Source organism: Pteronotus mesoamericanus, unplaced genomic scaffold (genome assembly GCF_021234165.1).
Source record: "Pteronotus mesoamericanus isolate MK-2021 breed Mesoamerican mustached bat unplaced genomic scaffold, CSHL_Meso_final scaffold_174, whole genome shotgun sequence".
Lineage (NCBI taxonomy): Eukaryota > Metazoa > Chordata > Mammalia > Chiroptera > Mormoopidae > Pteronotus > Pteronotus mesoamericanus.
Window position 1 is genome coordinate 15,493,300 of NW_026555309.1, and position 22,071 is coordinate 15,515,370.

Consider the following 22,071-nt stretch of genomic DNA (forward strand, 5'->3'; position numbering starts at 1 on the left):
CATTTTCTGCTTCATTTAACAGTGGTGAGTGCCTTCATCATGGCTGGCATCGTTCTTGGCCCTTGGAGTAGTGTGGTGAACAAAAATTCCCTCATTTTTATGGAGTTTACATGCAGATACAATCCAAGATGTGTGTTCTTCCAGACTTTTTTTCTGTAACTTTTAAAGCTTTTGTAAATCTTAGTTAGGTATACCTGAAATGATTTTGATTCCAATTTGTCATGCCTTTTCTCCTTAATGGAATTTACTTGGACTGTACTGGACCACAGTACTTTATCCAAATTGGTGTCCACTTGTTTAAAGGAAGTAAGATTTTGTAAATGCCAAAGAAGAGTATTCATTTGAGTATATCATGAATACAGGAATTTTATGCTTTGGGTCAAGTGCATAAAATGGTAAGTTATAAAAAGTCATTTGTTTATATATCTTTATCATCTTTATGTTGAAATTGTTATGAATAGGGAGTATTAAATTATATACCCTATGATTCTTGAAAGGTTCAGTATTTGAGTTGCAGTCTCTTTTACTTGGATATGATAATTTTGATCTCAAATAGTTGTTGTAGCTTTAAACAGTATAGTAGCAATTATCAGCATATTCCATGTACTAGATTGCTATATGTTGTATAAGATAAATGAAATTACTAGTCCAGGATGAAAATGCATGAAGCTGTTTTGAAGTCTTTCTTAAAGAGCTAAATTCTTTTAGATTCATGTGACATTTATTAGGTATGTTATGTCAGGCTCTATAGTTTTGGTGTTGGGTGTTTAAAATTTTTTAAAGGTACATTTCTACAGGGGTTATCATCCATGGCATTCCTTAATATTAAATCAAAATAAATTTCTCAGGTATTTTGTATTTGAAAAATTTTTTACAGCTATGTATCTTACATACCAAATTTCAGCAGTAGAAAGTAGAATTTGAACCATATAGCCAACAGTATTTCTCTTTGTGTCCACTCCAAATTTATTAGTAGGCAAACACAAATTGGTAACAGTAGAATTGCTGGACTTGATCATTTTATCAGTTTAATATATCAAGAATAGAAAGGTAGAGAAAGTTGGTGATAATATTGCTAACACTTAACCTTCATCGTCCAAGTCATTATTGTATTTAATTATTTAAATTACTTAAAATGATTTCTATAAAGTTTTATCGTATCAGCTTAACAGCTGGTCAAGAAAAAAGTAGTAAGCACCACTCTAATCAGATTTTGTGTCTGCATGCTTTTGTCAGCTTAATGTTTAGAGGTAATACATGCTTTTGCACTTATATTTAATAGCTTTCTTGAGCTAAAATTCATGTACCATACAACTCACCTATATAAAATGTACAATTCAATGGTTTTCAGTATAGTCCCTAAAACTACCACTGTTTTGTTGCCAGAACATTTTCATCACCCCAGAAGAAACCTTGCGCCCATCAGCAGTCACTTCCCAGTCCCCAGTACCTAGGCATCCACTACTTTCTATCTCTATAGATATGCCTTACCTGGACATTTTACAAATGAAATCATTCACTATGTGGTCTTTGGTTTCTGGCTTCTTAATATGCTTTTAAAGTTCATTCATGTAGCATGTGTGAGAACTTCTTTTTATTGCCAATATTCTATTGTATGGATGTCCTACATTTTATTCATCACTTCTTGGCTATTATGAATAATGTTACAAACATTTGTGTACAACTTTTGTGTGGATATGTTTTCATTCTCTTGAGCATACACCTAGGAGTGGACTTGCTGCGTGGTTACGTTATCTCTATGCTTAACCTTTTGGGGAACTGCCAAGCTTTTTCAAAGTGGCTGCACGATTTTACTTTTCTTCTAGCAGCGTAGGAGGATTCCAACTTCTCCACGTCTTTCCCAACACTTAACTGTTTTTAATTATGACGTGTCAGGTATCTTGTTTTGATTTGCATTTTCCTTATGGCTAATGATATTAAGGATAATTTCAAGTGCTAATTGGTTATTTGCATGTCTTTGGAGAAATGTCTACTATGATCCTTTGCCCACTTTTAAATGAGGTTTTTTTGAATCATTGAATTGTAAGAGTTCTTTGTTTAGCCTAGATACAAGACCTTTATCACATACATGATTTACAACTATTTTCTCTCATTTTATGAATTATCTTTTCACTTTCTTGATGGCATTGTTTGAAGCACAAAGGTTTAATTTTGATGAAGTCCAGTTATTCAATTTTTTTCTTTTGTTATATCTAAGAAAACTATTTCTGAACTGAAGAACACAAAGATTTACTCATGTTTTCTTCTGAGTCTGAGGACTCTTGGTTATTGATTATGCAGAACAGATATTACCTCCAGAATTAGAATTCAGAACTATTTCCTAATGAATTAGGCAGTTCATTAGTGGATTTCCAGTCAAGTAAAATAGCAGTGTGTTCACATCAGCCTTTTCTTTCAGGTCAGTAGGGTAAAACTATAGTCTTGGTTGTACCACGGGTCTGCTCAGAAAGCAAACATTCTGCTATCGGCCGAACACACCGTTTATTGTTTTTGGGAGCTGCCTTAATATAACTTGGCTTTTTAGTCCAATTACTGTCAGAAAGAATGACTCAAACTATTTGACTTAAGATCATCTATTACAAAATAATAGGGTAAAATTGTAAGTGTAGATTTTTTATGTATATCGTGCCTTCTTATAGGTATATTCAAATGACTTACGACAAAATTCCAGAGCTACTTAAGGCAAACTTTTTATTCCCTACATGTTTATTGTGTACGTTCAATGTGTCTGCTACTATTGGGAAGAATGAGTTGGAACAGCAGCTCATTCTTTCCTTAATTTTAATGACCTGGATATTTTTAAAGACAGTGCGCCAGTGGTTTTGTAGAATGACCCTCTATAGTGGTTTGTCTGGTGTTTCCTTATTAAATTCAGGTTATGCATATGTGCAGCACAAATATCACAGAAGTTAGATGTTTTCTTGCCTCTTAGCACATCAGGTAACTGATCACTTGATTAATGTGGAGTGTCCCAGACCTTTTTTCATTGTAAAGTTGTTATTTTTTTTTTTATAGTGAGTATTTTGTGAGGTGGTAGTTTGGAGACTGTATAGATATCTTAATCTTCATAAAACTTTTGTTTTTTTCTTTTTTGGACTCTTGGTTTTCTAGTTCAGTGTTTCTCAAATGTGAGTGTGCATGAGCATCTGTTGGCGGGCTCATTTCCAGAGTTTCTGATCCTGTAGCACTGGGCCGGGGACATAAGGATTTGTATTTCTAACAGGTTTTCAGGTAATACTGTTGCTGCTGGCCCAGGTACCGTACTTCATTATCTGTTGTTATTATAATTTACTTTGGTGTTCAAATCGTCCCTAATTTGGCCTTTGGCAAGCTGGCTTCTGTAGCCTACTGATACCTTTATTTGCTACTTTGCTACAACAGGGTTTTCTAGACTCATTTTGAAATTCTGCTCCAACCCAGGAATTAGCCTTTTCTCCAAAGAGCCCTTATTTCTTTTACTGGAGAGTGGTACTTAGAAGCAAAGATGTGGGCACTAGGTGTTGGCTTGTTGCTTTGGGGAAAGTACCAGTCCCAGGCCCTGTCCAGAGACACATCTAGGGAACATATGTAGGTACATATATACATCCATTCATATTCAAACTTCTACATCTGTCTCTATTGAAATCTATGACTTCATACTGATAGCTCCAGTTCCAACAACACTGTAGGCTCTGACACTTCAAACTGGGCTAATAGTAACGTGCGTACCCACTTAGGCTCCAACACTCCATGCTGGCCTTTTCCTGGTATGTTCTCATCCTGTTTGGCCTTCAGCACCTTCTGGGCTGCCCTCACATGTGGTTACCCTCCACACCTCACTTGGGCTCCAGCATTAGATAATGGGCCACCTCTCTGGGGATGATGCCCTGTGATACCCCTTCGGCCACCCGCACACAGGGACACTGTCTTGCTTGGTCTCTGACTCCTCACAGAGTTACCCCTGTACCTGAGCACCCTCCTTACGTGGCTTGAGCTTTGACACCAGACCCTGAAACTTACCCGTGTGGATGTCCTCACTGGTGCTTGTGATACAGAACTGTGCGCTGAGCCACCTACATGGGAGGATGCCCTCCCCTCCCTCTGCCCAGGCTCCGACTGCCCACGTCAGGCCACTGACCCAGGTGAATGGAACACCTTGCCCTCTGTGGGCCCTGGCGCACTGCACCAGGCTGCCTAGCCTGCATCCCCACTGTGGTTCTAAACCTCCATGCACAGAGCCCTTGTCTTGCTCTGGCCCACCTAATGGTTTTAGGACTAAATTGTTGAGGTGGAGAAGGGAAGAACTGTACACACTCCTAGAAAAAGACGTTGTGGGTGGGGAAGGCCAGGGGATAGATATCTTTTTAAAACAAACACCTGGTAACGTACAAATAAGACAGATAAAACCAGAGCTCTGAGCTGCTCTGGCTGCAAGGAGGGCTGGAGAGCCAGGAACCAGGCTAGACCTGTGCTTGTCCTGACTCCACTTTGCTAAAGGCCACAGGAATTTGAAAATCACTGCTTTTAAACCAAGTCAGTTGACAAATATTTGTCATAGCACTCAAGGGCTAGGTGGCCCAAAAATAACTCAAGTGATTTCCAGTTGTTCTTATTGAATGATTGAAAGTAAAGGTGTTATTTTTAGAGCTTTAGTCTAACTTAAGAATAATAAATCAGCTTGTTTTAGCAGTGCCATAGACTAAACAGGAGGAAGGAGACATAGGACCTCAATTTGGATGAAGAATTCATAAATGGAATTTATTTCTGTGATATGAAAAATAAGTGACAGCTATTACATACACTTGTACAGTTGTGTTTGTGCCAATATGGTAAATCATGGTATATTTCAGAAAAATAAAATATGTAAATAGAAACTGATATTCACATGTACAAAGGAAATATTGCTAATTAAATGACTAATTACATAGAGTAATGTGCCATTGAGAAATAGAAAAAGTGGAGTAGCCCTGGCTGGTGCGGCTCAGTAGATTGAGTGCCAGCCTGCAAACCAAAGGTCACTGGTTTGAGTCCCAGTCAGGGCACATGCGTGGATTGCAGCCCACGTCCTCAACTGAGGGTGTATGAGAGGTGACTGATCAACGTATTTCTTACACGTTGATGTTTCTTTCTCTCCCTCTCTTCTCTCTTTAAGAATAAATATCTTTTTTTTAAAAAAAAAAACTGCTAGAGTAAGGGCAACGAGTTTAAAAGATTAAATTTTTTTAATACCTTTCTTTTTTTGAAAACTTAGTATAATAAGGCATGACTTTTAATTTTATAGACTACTATCTTTGGAAAGCATTTTAGGGGGATATTTTATCTAAATCCCTGGGCATAGAAGCTGAACACCTATGCTAATAAAAGTCAAACTTTTCCTTGTTGCTTTGCATGAATAAAACAGTAAAAAGTATGCTTGATTTATAAATGTAAGCAAATGACTTGTACAATTTTTGCTGACTTCCTGAAATTTTTATTTCATAATAGGGAACCCTCAATACTGTCATTAAATTTACAGTGATAATTTGAAATTTTTACATCTAGTGGTTTAGAAATAGCTTCTGTGATTTAGAATATTTAGTAGTAGCACTTAAGGTCTTAAAAGCAGAAAGAATCAATGACAAAATGTTAAAAGTAGCTTGCACTTAAACAGTTGCTAAAACGCTAAATTATCTTAATTCCAACCAAAACAAGTTGTAGAGTCTGGGATGAAGTTATAAATTAATGTAATTTATTATTTTGCCAGGAACCTCTCTTCTTTGTGAATTCTGACTATTACCTGAGCTGATGGTGTCTATGTGTAAATAATTCAATTAGATTTTCCTTTACATTAAAAGCTGTGCTGTGCGGTTTTGGGGCAAGATTTACGTGGACTGTTAAAATTGGCCTCCTGTCTGGTTATTGGCACCCATATGGTATGGGCTGAGCTGACCTCACTGCCTAGGGTGAAAACTAAAACTGCCTTTAAATCATAGTTGGTAATTTATTTCATCCTTAGGCATGCTCCTCTGTTCATAACGACAATAACAACAATAGTTATTTTATTAAAAGCAATGACAAAAATAATTACAACTAACATTTCATGTTACTCTACATGACAGGGCCTGTTCTAACTACATTTATTGTCAATAAATTCTCATGTTAATCCTGCGAGGTAGGTATAAATATTATTATCTGTAACTTAGAGGAAGAAGGAGGTAGGTCACACATGTAAGGAAGTGGCAGGCTCAGGATGGTGAACCCAGGCAGTCTGGTTCAGAATTTGTGCTCCTATGTCTAACCTTAAGAAGCTATGCAAAGTTGGGGAAGTTGTATGTGTGTTTGAGGGAACTACAGAAATTTTTTGCAAATGGGCCATGCTGGCACGTCCCCACTCTTAGAGTAAGCCTCAGCTCACATGTCCCCACCTGTCTTCCTCATTTCGTTGGTTTTCTGGGGCTTCTCTAACACTTTTTTTATGTATGTGTGCATCCACCATGTTTGTTGTGGTGCGTCCACCCTGCTAAATGTGACTTCTTGAGGGAAAGGTTCCTGTATTATTTTAGAACTTTGATATTTATTCAAACACATTTACTCTTTTATTCATTTATCCATTTAGTGGCAGGAATTTAGCTGCTCTCCCATAATCAATATTCTCACGAAATCACCCCAAATCAACACAATCTAAATAGAAACATTGTGCTTCCTATACAAACCAGGTTAAGGCACATCCCTTCCTTCCATCCCTAGCTTTCCACCCATCAGTGCTTTCAGTGATGTAGCTGCCACTGTGTTCTGTAACTTTATGTCAACTGCATGGTCCAATACCTGGCTCCTTCATTCACCTGAGTGAACAAACACTATCTTATTAAGTACTTTCCACCAGACAATGTTTTAGGCCCTGGGATTAAAGTAGGTATCACAGCAGTCTGGAGTTCCCACCCTCGTGAAGCTCCTGTTCTAGTATATTGTAATACAATGTCAGGCAGTATACCAGTGCTGGGATGAAAATAGTGCAGAAAGCTCAGTTTCCATCCGTATTGTGCAGGTAGTGGGCGCTTCACAAATGCTGGAATGAATGAAAATTAAGCTCAAGGTGGAAATTTAGTGTTTGAAACTAGAATCAATTATTAGGTTATAATTCCATTCTGGAGGAAGAACATTTGTTTAATATTTTGTTATTATTAAGTAATATATTTAAGCAAATGAACATCTGCTTAAAAATAAAGTTGGCCTCTGGCCCTAGGTGAAGGTACGCCCTGCTAAGAAATAAGGGGCTGGCACAAATAATGCCCCTTATTCATTACAAAATCTTTTATTACAAAATCATAAGCATGTAATTCTGTAACAATATCACACTCAAGCACACCATGTGACAGGTGAAATATTCAAATCAAAACTGTAATTTATTACATCCGTATTATTACCCTACCAACCACATTCAAGCAGGCGATACTTCTGCCGGACCCTGTATTTGACTCGGATTCAAGAACTGGCTCACCGACTGAAATCAAACAGAATGGTAGTTTTCAGGGTCAAGTTTATATGCATCTTTTAATTAATGAATTTGTGAATACTTTTAGAACTGCTGAAGAAAGATTTATCTTGCTTTGGGATGACAAAGAGAAAAAGCCTTTATGAAGGAATAAATGAGGCTTGCCAGCAATGGTGATGATTGGGATGCTAGGGAAATGTAGCTCAGCCAGGGTTAACTCTCATTTAAAGTCATTCTGTGTCCCAGTCTGTCATTGCATGAGTGGCTTTGAAGTCTGCTACCCAGTTGCCCTGTTTGGCTTCAGAGGACAGCCGCTAATTAGGATGTTGCATATTTAAAGAATGTAGCTCTTTCCAAGTCGTCGTGAGTTCTACCTAGACCAATGAACGTTGAAAGACTGGGATTTGCTTCCTGGCTTTGGAAGTAGGGAGAAAGCCCAGCTCAGTGTGACCACTTCTGAGACACTTTCCCACACTCTCCTCCTCCTGCCCCCGGCCGCCTCCACACCCCACCTCCCACACAACTACCTCCACCCGCTAGTCTAACCTGCTCCTGTTGCCTTAGAGCTGCTTTATCTGAGCCTGTTTCTTAGGCTAGTTTGGGACCCACTAGGGGCAGGTTTATTCTTTTATCCTCAGCACCTCACAAGAGCATGTGACATGTGAATTGAATGTGGTCAAAGTGTGTGAGCATCCTCTCTTAGAGAGATCAGTGCCTTCTGGGTCTGCATACACACATTGTTTTCTATAAGTGTTGAAAACTTAAGTGAAGCGCTGCTGCTTGTTGATTAAATCACGCAGTGCAGTGTGCCCAGGAACGCCAGGCCGCCCGTTCCTACTTAACTTGGAGGGTAGCTTGCCCTGCCTCCTTGTTCCAAGGGCCAGAAGGACAAGTTTGTGGCTGGGATTTCCCTTTGGACAGGTGTCTATGCTGCATCGCTATTCTGTGCTCTGCCTTTGCCCAGCAGGGACTTTCTCTTGATTTTCACGTATCTGCAAAAAAAGGTTCTGCTGGGTTTTCCTTTTCAAAGCTTTGTAAAGTGAGAAATGCCTCTTTACACATCCTCATCTCTTTCCTACCCACTCTAGTTACTCAAAATCCTTTTGTCACCGGTGAGGGGGGTAGAAATCAAGAGAGAAGGTGAAACAAATTCAAAAGAAGGGGTTTACTGAAAACAAAGTGGAGGGAAAGGAGGAAGGGCGGATGCTTGATGCACCAAGGGAACACACGCTGATGGGAAGGATGCCCCCCACTGCTGCGGGGGTCTGGCTTGTACAGGCCTGGGTTTTCAGTGCAGGCACGGGGTAGGTTTCTCGGCTTGCCAGGTCCTCGCAGTGAGCGGTGTCAGCCTGTGCAGGTGCCGAGTGGAGTCTTTGGGGAGTGCCTGAGGGGAAACTGAATTTATCGAGGAGAGGCTTTAAAAAGGGACTGAAGAGCATTCCCATGTGTTCGAGAGGCTCAGTTTGTCCCCCTTTCTCAAACTAGTGGAAGAACATTCAACTTTTGGCAGACTTCCAACTCGTTCCCAGTACCTCTCAGGAGGAAAAGCTTTTCTACTAACTTTCTTCTGGAAATAATTTGAACCTGTTTATTTACATTTACAGGACTTACTACTATGTTTCCTATGACGTGAACAACCCAAAGCTGCCTCCTATGAAGCCTGTGGCCGGTTTTTAGGTCAGCAGAGGACAGGACTGTGATCACCTGGCAACTTCAAAAAATGTGCATATTATAGGGATATGCATGAGAGAAGCACAATCTTCCAGTGACGACCGAAGTTTTCGTTGGTATTCCATTGCAGGCTCAATGGCTGGAGGAAAATTCAAGATCTTAGAAGTTTTTCACAAAACATAGTGATCAGGAAAATAAGGCTTGGTATTACAATTGTTTCTAATGGCAAAAAAAGGAAGTTGAGAACTAACTTTCTAATAGCATTTCCTAACAAGAAAGCTTTATAAACAAAATCTTGATACAGTACATTTTAATAAAGGAAACTTTATACTATTAAACAATACATGGCACAGGCATGGAATAATCTCTTCCAGGGATGTCATCTATAAAGTTGATTTTAGGAAAGATCTCTGGTGTGTTGGCCGTTGGTTATAATGTTGCATATTGTTTGCATGCTATAACAAACTTCTCTGTTGGCGCTGTGAAGAAGCCCATCACAAAACTGGACGGCAACAGAAATGCCCACGTAGGAGAAGCAACGTGGGTGAAAAGGAGATGGGCTTTAGTTTCCGTCAGAACCAGGATAACATTCCAGCCCTGTTACTGAGAAGCAGCACGACCCTACGGGTTATGTGGGTTATATAATCGTGCTCAGGCTCAGTTTCTTCATTTGAAAATTGGGGTCAATAATACCTACCTTGCAGAACTGTTGGGTAGGTTCAGTGCGAGTCCAGGAAGTTCTTACAGCCATGCTCGACACATTGTAACTGTTTAAAACATTGCAGCTACCATGATTTTGAAACTATTGTAATAATGCTATAAACATTGATGGCATCAGAAACAAATTTCATTTTGTTCTTTTGGGATTATTTTATACCTATATCCATGTCAAACTAATTATCTAGTTAAAAAAATTAAATAGACTGTATAGTCTCCTGTTGGGGGTGGGGGGTGCAAAGTAAATGACTTAGCATCTTATGTAGAAAAAGAAATTAAATGCCAGAAATACCCAATCAGAGTATATGAGATTATTGAGGGAGACTGGGAAGATTCCAACAGAGGCTCTCAAGAACACTTGTAAGGGAACTTTGAAGGGAAAGGCAAAAGACGTCCTAGAAAGGAGGAGACTCTTGGAGGGAAATGAGAGTGTTCCTGAAGCCGAGGGTGGAGAGTATTTTATGGATGGGAAAGTGAGCAGTCAAGAGAGGCAGCATCAGAAGTGCCCGTCGAATCACTTGGTTCAGAGCTCCTTTAAGGAGCGCTTGGGTGCCAGGGCTGGAGAGGGCAGGGCGAGCAGACGTGTGAATAACTCTTGCATCAGGTTTGGCTAGGAAGTGTCAACGTAAGAAATGGACAGACCCGTACAAAATTTTTATGAGTTTTTATGAGTTTAGTTGAGCCAAACAGAAGACGACTTCCTGGAAGCAAAATCTCAACAGATTGAGAAAAAGCTTGGAGAATGGCAGTTTTGCACCTTATTTTATATGTTAGTTTCATAGGAGGAGGCGTAAGGAGGTGGCAGATTAGGGAGGCGGGAGAAAGCAAAGTGGGAAAATCTCTGAGATTGGATAAAAAAATGAAGAAAACAAATACATCTTTCACATTGGTAGGTACAGGATAGTTAACATTTACAGCACAGAAAGATGGTAGGGGGAAGAACAAGATAACAATGAGAGGGTTCTGTGGCCTGTGTTCTGGTGAGAGATTGTGCCCTGAGGGGTCTGGAAAAAAAGGGAATCACTCTGACAGGATACCCTAGCTGTTGTGGCTCAGTGGATTGAGCACAGGCCTATGAACAAAAGGGTTGCCGGTTCGATTCCCAGTGTAGGGCACATGCCTGGGTGGCAGGCCAGGTCCCCAGCTGGGGGTGCGGGAAATGCAACCACATATTGATGTTTTTCTCCCTCTCTTTCTCCCTCTCTTCCCCTCCCTAAAAATAAATAAAATCTTTAAAAAAAAGGACGATCACTCTGACATGACAAAGAGATGTTATAGTAGATGCAAAAAGACAATACACAGGCTCAGTTATGGTAAAAATGGACTTTTGTCAAGGAAGATACCAGTCTAGCCCAGGACTACTGGCCATCATTCACTTTAAATAAGGAGTTTTAATTTCAGACAATCCCATGTTACTGTAAGTCTCTGAGTGTGCAAGGTCGCTACACAGACCTCTGCTGACCTTGCCAGGTTTAGTATGGGGCCCCTTTTTCATCTAGAGAAGGAAGGGCACTTGCCAGAGGACACCTTGGAGGTGAGAGTTCTATTTTTGCTCTAACTTGGGAGCAGTTGAGCCTGTTTAACTGCAGACAGGAAGGAGCCAGTGAAAGAGAGGGGTTGAAATGCAGAGTAACTAATGGATTTTCTAGCCAAAGAGGCAGAAAACCCTTCCACTGGGCCTGGAGGGAGGAGGCAAACCATGGTGCAGAGGCAGATGAGTTTGTAGGTGGCCTGGCCAACTCTCTTCTGATGACTTCTCTTTGTGAAGTTCAGGGTGAGCTATTCTTTGGAAAGGGTAGAGGTTGGGGAGAAGTGGTTGGGTAGGAGTTTTAAGGAATGAAGAAGTTGAATTGGCTGCCATGGAGACTGGCAGAGAATCTGGAAGGATTGCTGGACTGGCCTGGAGGTCCAGTTGCCATTGGAGACCATGAGCTGTAGTGGCCCGACCGCAAGGTTAAGGGACATTTCTGCAGGTTCCCTTTGAAGCCTGGGTTTAGAAGTGGGGTTGGGGGAATAGGGGTGTGGGGCTGGAGCTATCCAGATTTGGGGATTTTTGTCAGGTGAGTCTAATGACAAGACAGTGAACTTTGCAGTGGAGCTGAGGTTGTTTGTAAGGCAGTGATTGACATGATATGTCATGGAGTCTGGATTTGATAGAAAAAGTAAGAACAGGAAGGGGTTGGCCCTGGCCAATTAGCCCAGTTGATTAGATCATCATGCATATGAAGTATGGGGTAGTGGCTGAATACATGTGTGTACGTGAGCAAGTGTGTATGTTCTTATGTGTAAGCGTGAATGGTCAGTCTTTGGGAGAATATCCAAGGTTAATACGCTGGTCAGAATTTGAGATTTCAAGTTCTTTTTAACTCCAGCTTTCACTTGCTTTGAGGCGAAAGAAGTATTTAGCTGGATGGACTATAGGTCTTCTGAGCCACTCTCCCTGTCCTGGTGAGGAATCCGTGGCCGGGGCTGGTGACTTCCCTGAGCTCATGCAGGGGCCGTGAGACGGAGGCCTGCGAAGAACCCAAGTTTCCTCCTTTTCTAGTTGCTCGGCGCCATTTATTAATCGTCATAACTGAGGCAGTGGTGTAATTTTGATAAACATTACTGAAATGTTGATGTATCCTTTAAAATAAATGTTCTAAGGAAGAGAACAGGGAAGGGAGCACTCATTGATATTGACCGTGGCTTCTCATAATGGCTCATCTCACAGTCCTGGATGGTTCTAATGCTTGGGCACACCTGGGTGAGGAGTAGAAGGACAGATGTTTCTTGTGTCCATCCGTACATGGGGGTTACCTTCTACAATAGCACATGAAGCAAAAATCCAATCAAACTATGGCTCCTTCTGAAAACCCTTTAGGAAGAGGCCTGCCTGGTCTCTCAGTAAGACAAACAGCTTGTGTTTGCTCCAGCACTGAACAGGTGACTGTTTCTTCATTGGAGCTCCAGCTGAGGTCACTGGCTTGCATGCGGGCCATGGTGAACCTCAAACACCTATCTTTAGGTGGTGAGAAGTAGAATGCTCACCAGGTGAGAGCCCTGTGGGACTAGCTGAGGAGATGGTGCAGACTCCAACTGAGGGGGAGAGGGCGGGTGTGGCGTGTGCAACTAAACAAAAACTAAAAGCTCTTTAAATATTTTTAATTTAGTCGTGTAATTGGATTTAAATAATTTAAAAGCATATTGGCACGTTTGATGGCATCATAAACTATCATTTTGTTGATATCAATTAATTCCAACATGAAAGTCACATAAATGGAATTGTCCCACCCATTGACATACTCCTTTCTTTCTTCTTATACCCTTCCTTCCCCCCAGTTTATTCTTTCTCCAAACTTAGCTTCTATTTTTTTTTCCTGGCAGAGTTCTTTTAACCCTTCCCCCACTGTGTATTGCTTAGAAAATGATTCTGTGTCCCATTATTTACTCTCGTCTGTCCGGGCTGCCAAGCTTCTCAACTAAGGTTTGTTCCCCTGGTTGAGTAGGGGTTTGTTTTCTTTTTCCTTTCAATTAAAAAAGCTTTTTACAGGTTAATTTTGTTTATTTTTAGGCAAAAAATATTTGATAACTTCCTCTTTCCTCTAATTTCCTCTTTCTTCAGTTGCTACTAATCTCCCAGCCAGTCATTTACTGGCTGCTGTGACTTGATATAATTTTCTTAACCTGCTTAAACCTGTTTCCTCTTCTGTGAAACAGGGATAATCATAGCACTTTCCTGATAGAGTTGTTTTCCCCAAATCCATGAGATAATTAAAGTGCTTAACTCAGGTACAGTATATGTTTCATTAATTTTAACTACTAAGAGTTTCAGTTTTTTAAACATACACACTTAATTTTATTTATCATTGTCATTTAAAGTTTGATTTTATAAAACACAAAGACATTTTTAAGAGTTCTGTAACACTCAAAACAGTAGTAACACTAAGTTATTACATAAAATCAAATAATTGGAGATTTTTTTCAACTTGGAAACTATACAAATGAAATAAATGATAAAAGGATCCAATAGCAACATTTTTTCATTTGTGGATTATCTGTTATTTTAGGACTTAAACAAAGATTCTGAATATTCATATTTCTTTTGCTGTGTTTCACATTTAAATACCTCCCTACCTATATTCTGAGTCAAACTACTTGAGCAAAACAGCTGATACAGGAAGGCACTTAGTTTTATAGCAGAAGATTTTCAAACTACAGTTACCGTCTTCAAAGGAATTGCTATTATGGTGCTGATGTAATCTGCTGGTTTCCTTTTGAACAGAATGCAAAAACATTACATCAACCCGTGGAAAACCAAACAGTTACCAAAAATGAAACAACAACACGCACAACTCTGTAAAGTATGTAAAGTTTTTCCCACGTAAAAACTAACGAGTGAAGTCAAACATATGAACTATAGTTGACTCGGTTTCAGGAAAAGTGTGTTTGAGAGCTCTATGATTGCTCGCGTCTTCGGTGGTGGACAGGGGGTTTGTAGGCCGCCTGCCCTCTCCTTTGCGGGCTGCAGCGGTGCAGGAGCGCACCGGCGGACTTGCTCCGAACTGGTAATGAGCTGTGGCTCCCGCTCTTCCCACTTTTCAGGTACACCCAAACCTTGTCTGTATAAATCGGCAGATCAAACGACCGAGAAACTTCCAGCAGCACCAGAAGTGTCCCTGCAGGGGCGACCTGTCGGACCACCGAGCAGGTTTCACCGCGGCTAGCTTTCTGAGACTTTTCCTGGGTATACTGTCACCTTTGGCAGTCTTGCCACACGCAGCGTGACATGGCCACCTTTGAAGGACCTCACCCCTTTCAGGATTCAGGATGACTACCGCCGGTTTCTGAACGGAACTTGGAGTCGACCCGTCCCATTAGGCATTTCACGAGCTCTAGACCAGTAGTTACAAGCGAGGGGAGGCCCTGTTTCCATACTTGAGTAAAGGTTTCAAACGGATATATGCCACGCTGATATAAAATTCTGTGGATCTGTTGATGCCAAATGAGAAGAATTCGGCCACAACTTCGGCTCTCGGCGCAGACGCCTGCTGGGGGCGGGCGGCTGGGGGCGGGCGGCTGGGGGCGCGTGGAGATCGCGCCAGCCAGGCCCACAGCCCCGGCGCACGCCCCCTCCGCTGCCTCCCCGCAGAGCGTGACCTCGGGGCTCCACAGCAGCTCCCCGCCCCCGCCCCCCGCCCTCCGTTGGCTTCCAGTTCTTTAATATAATACTTATCTTTCAAATTACACATGCAAATAGCTGCAGCTGAAAGATAAAGAATATGTTCATTGTTAGTTTTCGTTTATTTCATCCCCACAGGAGATGTGAACACGGTAATGGTTGAACTATGAAAACGACTTTGAATAGGGAGCTCTCCTCATAGCTTTACATTTCCTTGGTCTTTAATGAATCGTATTTTTAAAAGTATTTGACGTTCACAGTAACACTGAGTGGGAAGTAGGGAGAGTTGGCACAGGCCCCCTTCTCCTCCCACGCAAACCTCCCGCAGCAGCAACGCCCAGCCCCACAGTGGTACCTTTGTTACTATCGATGAACCTACATTGACGTTTTTTCTTTTCTTTCTTTCTTTCTTTCTTTCTTTTTCTTTTTTTTTTAACATAATACTTGCAAGTATAAATTGTTCCTTAGAGTGGTTCGTCCCTGTGTTCCGGGAGCCTGCCCAAGGACTGCCTTTGTCCAGCTTGTTAGGACAAGGTAGCAGGTCAAGGGGGCCCAGCTGCGCCTTAGCCTTTCATTATCTATTCAAGATGCAGGAGCTTCTTGGAACGGGATGGGCTAGTGAGCATAGTACAACCAGTGTGTCCTGTCTGACTGCCCCCTTTCTTGTCCCTTCTACTTCATGAAGTCCTTAAGGGCCTCGAAATGCAGAAACACAGCCCGCCCGGAACAATGGGGTGGGAGACAAAGCCAGCTTCAGAGATGCCAGTGCTTACGCTGAAGGGACGCAGGCGGAACCTGCCAACAAATAGTAACAGCCGAGGTCATTCAGACCGGGTTCCGGCGGAGGGGTGAGTTAGTAGCGAGGTCCGCCAGCCCTCATTCTGCATGATCTGGGACTAAACCTGGCGGGGTGTGCAAGGCCCCAGTCTCCAGTTACTGTTTCCTCCGCGGGCCCGGCCCAACGCCAGCCACTCCTCCGGCCAGCCTGCGGGGACTGGCTTGGGGAACCCAGCAGGAAGATTAGGCTAAGCATTAACTTTCAAATGAAGCTCTGCCCTAATTAAAGAGAGGACAAGGTGCCAACGGTAGGCGCCCCTGTAAAATACTCTTATATTTGCATTTAAAACCGGCGTTGCATAATATAAAGATGAACACTACATTTCATGCTACTACTTTGAAATTTACTTTTTCTTTAGTGACAACAATATTAAATACCAAGTAACCATGGAAGAAAAGAAAAAGCTTTATATTTTGGTACCCTTTATGACCCCTTTTTCTTGCCTTATGGATAAGGGGCCCCACAGCTGGGCGGCAGAACTCTGCAGCCAGCGGTGGTTGCCATGGCTATGGCTGAATGAGTCAGTCCCGCCTGTCAGAGTCTGGGGCCATGTGTCTACAGTTATTAGGAAGCCCAATTTACGGACAGATTGCACTCCACCTTACTTTATAAGACTGCTACTTGAAGCTTGGCACGTGTTTTCTTATAGGATCGCTGCTTTGAATAGCCATTGAGTTTTCAAGTTACTCACTTGAAAAACTTACTGAAATGACAATATAGTGATTGTCTTCAGTATATTTAAATGTTGGATTAATGTAGCTGAAGACTGTTGGTGTTTGCCAACTACAGCCATTCCTCAGAATCTGGGGGGGGGGGGATTGATTGGTTCCATGACCCCCTCAGACACCCAAATGCTCAAGTTCCTTAGATAAAATGGCACAGTATTTACATATAACCTATATTTGCATATAGGCTACAGCAGGCTACACATTGTAACAGTGGAAAATTGTAATGGTGCGAAATTGTAACCCACCCCACCATTCTTTTCACATTTTTTCTTTAAGTGTTGACCCTAATATGTAGCTTGCAGACAAACAGCATGTTTGTATAAGAATCCTAGGAACTAACTTCAAAAGATACAGACCCCGACCTTCAAGCATCCCAGTTAAGGGAGATTTGCTAACCCTCAGCCATGGCACCAGGATGACGTGAAGCCGGGATGACGAAACCAGGGTGACGCCCACCGGACCATCGCTTGCCTTATCGGAATGGACCGTGCTCGTCTGCAAGTAGAGGACTTTTCAAAACCCTCCCCTCGATCTCTTTGTTCTGTTCCCCTCTCTCCTTATAAAAACCTCTGCCTCCACTGAGATGGGGAGATGGGTTTTGAGGCGTGAGTCCCCATCGTCTGGATGGCTGGCATCTGCAAATAAACCACTTTCCTGCACATCGCCACTTGCTTCTCGAGTATTGGCTTTCATAGTGGCCAGCAGCCTGATCTCTGTTTCGGTTACAACATTTCATTCATGTGGATCCAGCGCAGTGCTAGGTGTGTGGCAAATTCAAGTTCCGCTTTTTGGAACTATCCGTGATTTTTTCCCTCAATATTTTCATTCCACAGGTGGTTGAATCCTCCAATGCAAAAGCAATGGATACAGAGGGCAAACTGTATTGCACTGCAGGGTTGCACTTAACAGTTGGGCGGGGCCATGGGAATTCTGGTTGATTCTGGCCAATGAGCTGTAAGCAATGGCCTGTGTTACCCAGGACAGAGCATCTAATGGACAGTGTGAGACCCTCCAAGGTGATTTCTCCCCTTTGTCATAGTGCCTGGCAATATCCCAGGGATGGCTGTTCCGTACGCCTGGGGCCTCCTTGGCAAGGGGATAGCTCAGAGCCGAGCTCCAGTGGACTATGCTGCCATAACCTGACCTATTCTGATCAATAAAGTTATCATTTAGAGCTCTTTGATTTCAAGTAGTAGACACCAATTCTGGTGAATTCAAGCAAAAAGAGACTGGCTGGATACTTGGTCAGCTCACAGACTTGCAGGAACATCCAGGTCTTAGATGTCAGGGCAGCTCTAAGGCTCTTAGATATTCATGGTCTGATTCTAGCCTATCTCAGCTTCAACCATCTTGTGCTCCTATGTTGCTCCACCCAAGAGTCCGATTTCTGGGAGAGAGGGTTGGATGGGGGGCTTAGTTTGGGTCCTCTCCCCCTCCCTCAGCCAGGAGGTGGGGACCTGGATGGATAGTCCCAGTAGGACTGCCCCCAAAGAAGCATGCAGGTATTTGTCTCCAAAAGCAGCAGATGCCCACCATCACACTGCACCTAGCCTCAAGGGGCAGGTGGGGAGCGAAGCAACATGAAACCAACCACACGCTAGGAACACGATTTCATAGGCTGGGGTCTGTGGCTCGGGGATGCTGATACGTATTTTGTGTCTGAACGTTACAGTGGCTGCGGTGGGTGCTCTGGTTTGCTGGGCCTCCCCCTCCTAGCCTTTAGGCTCTCAGTCCCCACTGCACACCAGGGATCGGGGTGGGTGGGGATGGACAGCTTCTGTAAAAATAACCAGGGCCCAGCCCTTACTCTCAAGATTCTGATTTAATTGGCTGGTGAGTTTAGACATCAGAATTTAATAGCTTCCCTGGTTAAGCTAACATTTAGCCAGGGCTGAGTGGCTCTGCTTTGGACCCTTAACCTGGCCAAGCCCCACGGTAGCACAGGGTCATTCAGGGGTGGAAGGGCTGCATGTGGGGTGTTCCTCTCCCATTGATTTATTGCTGGAAATAAGTTCAAGCTGCTAGTTCTTTTTCTAGAAGTTTGAGATATGTTTTCTGCACTGGCTTAGTCCTCCTCTATTTACCCAAATGTAATTTTAGACTTGTTGCTGGAGCCAATACATGAACCAACTCTGCACTCAAAGGAGGAGAAAAATGAGAAAGAGTTTTGAATCCTTCTATTCTTTCTGCACATACTTTGGCTCCCTGGTGACCCCTGGGATGTCCCTGTTTGGAGGAAAAAAAGGGACAAATCAAAATACTTCAAATGTAGAGCCTCATGCCAGTTGTGAAGCCTTGTGGGGTGGCACGTGTTCTTTCCGTGGCTTGAGCCAGCTTCTCTTTGCAAAGCAATCACATCAGCAAGTGGAGCACGAGACACCCTGGGAAGGGAGCTTGTTTTATTTTTGAGTTGTAACTATGACACGATCTGTCACTGTTGAATTTCTTCATGTCATTCATTCGGACTTAGTGCATTTCATGTGGGTGCCATTGTTTCCCTGTCATCTGCCAGAGCCCTGAGGAGGAAATGCTCACTCCAGCTTTGGTGAGTGATTCCAGAATGTGCAGTCCAGGGGATCCTGGCAAGTTGCAGGTGGAGGCATTTATAGATACATCCATTTGGTGGGGGACGCCTGTTCCAGGGAGGAGGAAGTGGTAATGCAGGGCAGCGGAGTGAGTCCCCTCCGTGTGACTCAGTCTGCCACTCAGAGGGGACAGGAAGCAAAGCATCATCCTTTTGAGTGAAGCCAGGGCTGGGCTAGCCTGCTGCAGCCTTTGTCTAGGGTCACGCGCCAGGGCAGGAGCCCACGCTGTACTCATGGATACGTTTGGGGTACATCTCAGCATCCTTGGCTTTTCTTTTCTGCTGGTTTGGCCTATTGGTGAGTTTTAAATATTGAATACATTCGCCAACCCTGAGCAAGTTGTGGAGTCTCACTTAGTCTGTTCTTTTATTACATGAAAGGGATACCCTCTGCTATTAGAATTCTGAGTCCCTGTACATTTCCTTAGAATCATGCAATTTTGGTTGTGCAAGTACTTTGGATATAATCTAACTTTCCTAAGGAAAACTTTTCACAAAAAAAGTTTGAAAACTCTACCTAAAAACTTCAGAATTGGTGGTGTATGTTTTAATAGGGTAGTGATGTGGTATATAAACAGATTTTTGACTCGAAATAGCTATGACCTCTGACTCCCACACTGCCTGTGGACCTTGGGCTGTCTGATCCTGCATTCATGTAACCATGACCCAAGCGAGGCCAGGCAGCCTAGTAGCTGGAGAAGGGACTTTAGAGTCAGACCCAACTGGGGTTAAATTTTGTTCTTGAAGTATTATTCTTTAACTTTTTCCAACCATTTATTAATGTAAGGCCCACTCATGGTTCCTGGGCAATATAGGAGCAGGCATTCAGCCCTAGTTTGCTAATCCTGGGCTGTGTCTTTTAATCCTATCAAAATAAACTTTCCAGTCAGGCTGAGGACAAGCTCTGTCATGAATGTCTTGGCCTCTGTGTATATGTGAGAACTTGGTCTGACACATCTGTTTATCAGATATGCATTTCAGTGAGTTATTTGCTTAGATGGCACCTCACATGACAATTTTTAGCTTAAATTTAGATTCTTAATTATTACTCAGTGTCTTCAGGAAGATCACACAATGATCAGATGATAGTTTGCGCATGCCAGGCAATAGAAATGGCCAAATCCCTTAGACTAGGTATCAGAATTTTCAAAATGTAGAGAAGTTAGAATCATGGATAGTTTGTCAAAACTTCTGGTTTGACTTTCATGAGAAGTCATCTAATTCCCATAAGGTAGAACCCCTTGAAGGAAAGAAGAAACTTCAAGAGGACCTAGAAAACGCAAGCACTCGTAGGCTTCTTTCATCGGCCTTGGAATTATACTGTCAACTTTAAAGGTATCATAGAGGTCAAGGCCATAATTCCTGGTTATGGAAAACAGTATGCCACTGTGGATGCTGTGCATCACTGCTGATGGCCAAGAATGATTCCCAAGGCTCTTCAGATGCTGAATGCAAAGCAGGCTTACACTTAAGTGTTCATTATGATACTTAAGAAGGAAGTGTGTTTTGATAAATGTAAGCTATTGACAGTTGAAAAAATTATATAATTGCAGCAGGACCAGGGTGAGGAGTGAGGTGCCTGGGACACAAATATAAGGAGAGGATCGGTCTCAGGGTCTTCACGCAGCTTCACTCAAGTGTGGGGGCATCCTGAGAGTGAAGCCTCCTCTTATTTTCTGCCCTAGGAACCTCACTCACTCATTCTGATTTTAAATATAGTTTACTTTTTCTTCCTAAAGAGCTGAGAAATCCATAGTCTACTTTACAATCCACATGTAAGAACTGAGGAAATACAGTGGTCTTGGTTCTCCCAAGGAGGGGGGGCCCTGGCCTCATTCTTGGGTCTTCTTGGCCTGGCTGCCTCGGTGTTATCCCTTCAGCCTGAGCACCAGCTTCCCTGGAGGCCAGTAGGTACCCTTTCTCTGTGTTCCCAGCATGCCCTGTGCTTGTCTTCAGTGGGTCCTGATAGCAATGTAGTTTTTTGTTTTCATCTGTCTCTCCTTTTGACTGAGTTCCTTGGGAAGAAAAACTCTTCATTTCTTTACATTGTCATGGCCGAGTCCCATGTTTGGTAGTACTCAGTGAATGTCAGAGCAGTTGATGCTTAAAGAATAAACATGTTTCATAAAGGCATTGAAATCACTTTTAATGCCTGGAAAATGCAGAGAAAATTTGACAAGTTTCTTCCTTAATCTGGCCAACTCAAAATTCTACAGTGACCATGATTTGGAAAATCTGAACTTCCACCTTTTTAGACGAAGAATATGTTTTATTATTTTCCTGCTCAGGGCAATGACTAAACCCTTGGACTTCAAATCTTTGAGGGAGACAAGGGCAGATCTAAGGATCAGGATTTATCAGTGGTATTATAATGCTTGCATTTGACCTAACCACAAAGAATCAATAAGCTAGGACATCCTTTAGAGATGGGAAGGAAGAGGAATACCTTTGCTGACTAAATAATAAATGTGTCTTAATGGTCAGTGCAGCCCGACAGTGGGCTGATGAAACATCCCCAGGAGCCAGAAAGCCCTGATGGTCCAAACCTTGCCCTTGTCTTCAGTTGAGGGCTTACCTGATTATTCAATAAAATAATATGTAATATTTATGTTTTTAAGACACAACACCAGCAATTCTTTTTAATAGCTGAAGAAAGTTCATGGAAGTGGGTGCAGTGCTTAGAAATCTTTGGAGGAAAGATGCCAATATTGAGGTACTGCTGTATCGTGTGAGGCTGCAGGTGTATTGTGTGAGGATGCAAGTTTTTGAAAATCCCTCTTGTCCCACTAAAGCTACAATGTTAACTTTCTAAAGGAGCAAGACTTCCTAGTTTTGTTGAGATCCCTAGACAAAGTATCTGCTTTCATACTGTATAAGCAGAGGCAACAACTTATATCTGAC

The 22,071-nt window shown here is 42.4% G+C and overlaps 1 pseudogene; it reads right to left on the reverse strand.

Moving 5' to 3' along the window:
* Positions 1–14,255: 14,255 nt before the first annotated feature.
* Positions 14,256–15,090, reverse strand: LOC129084138 (mitotic spindle assembly checkpoint protein MAD2A-like; annotated as a pseudogene).
* Between the last annotated feature and the right edge of the window lie 6,981 nt (positions 15,091–22,071).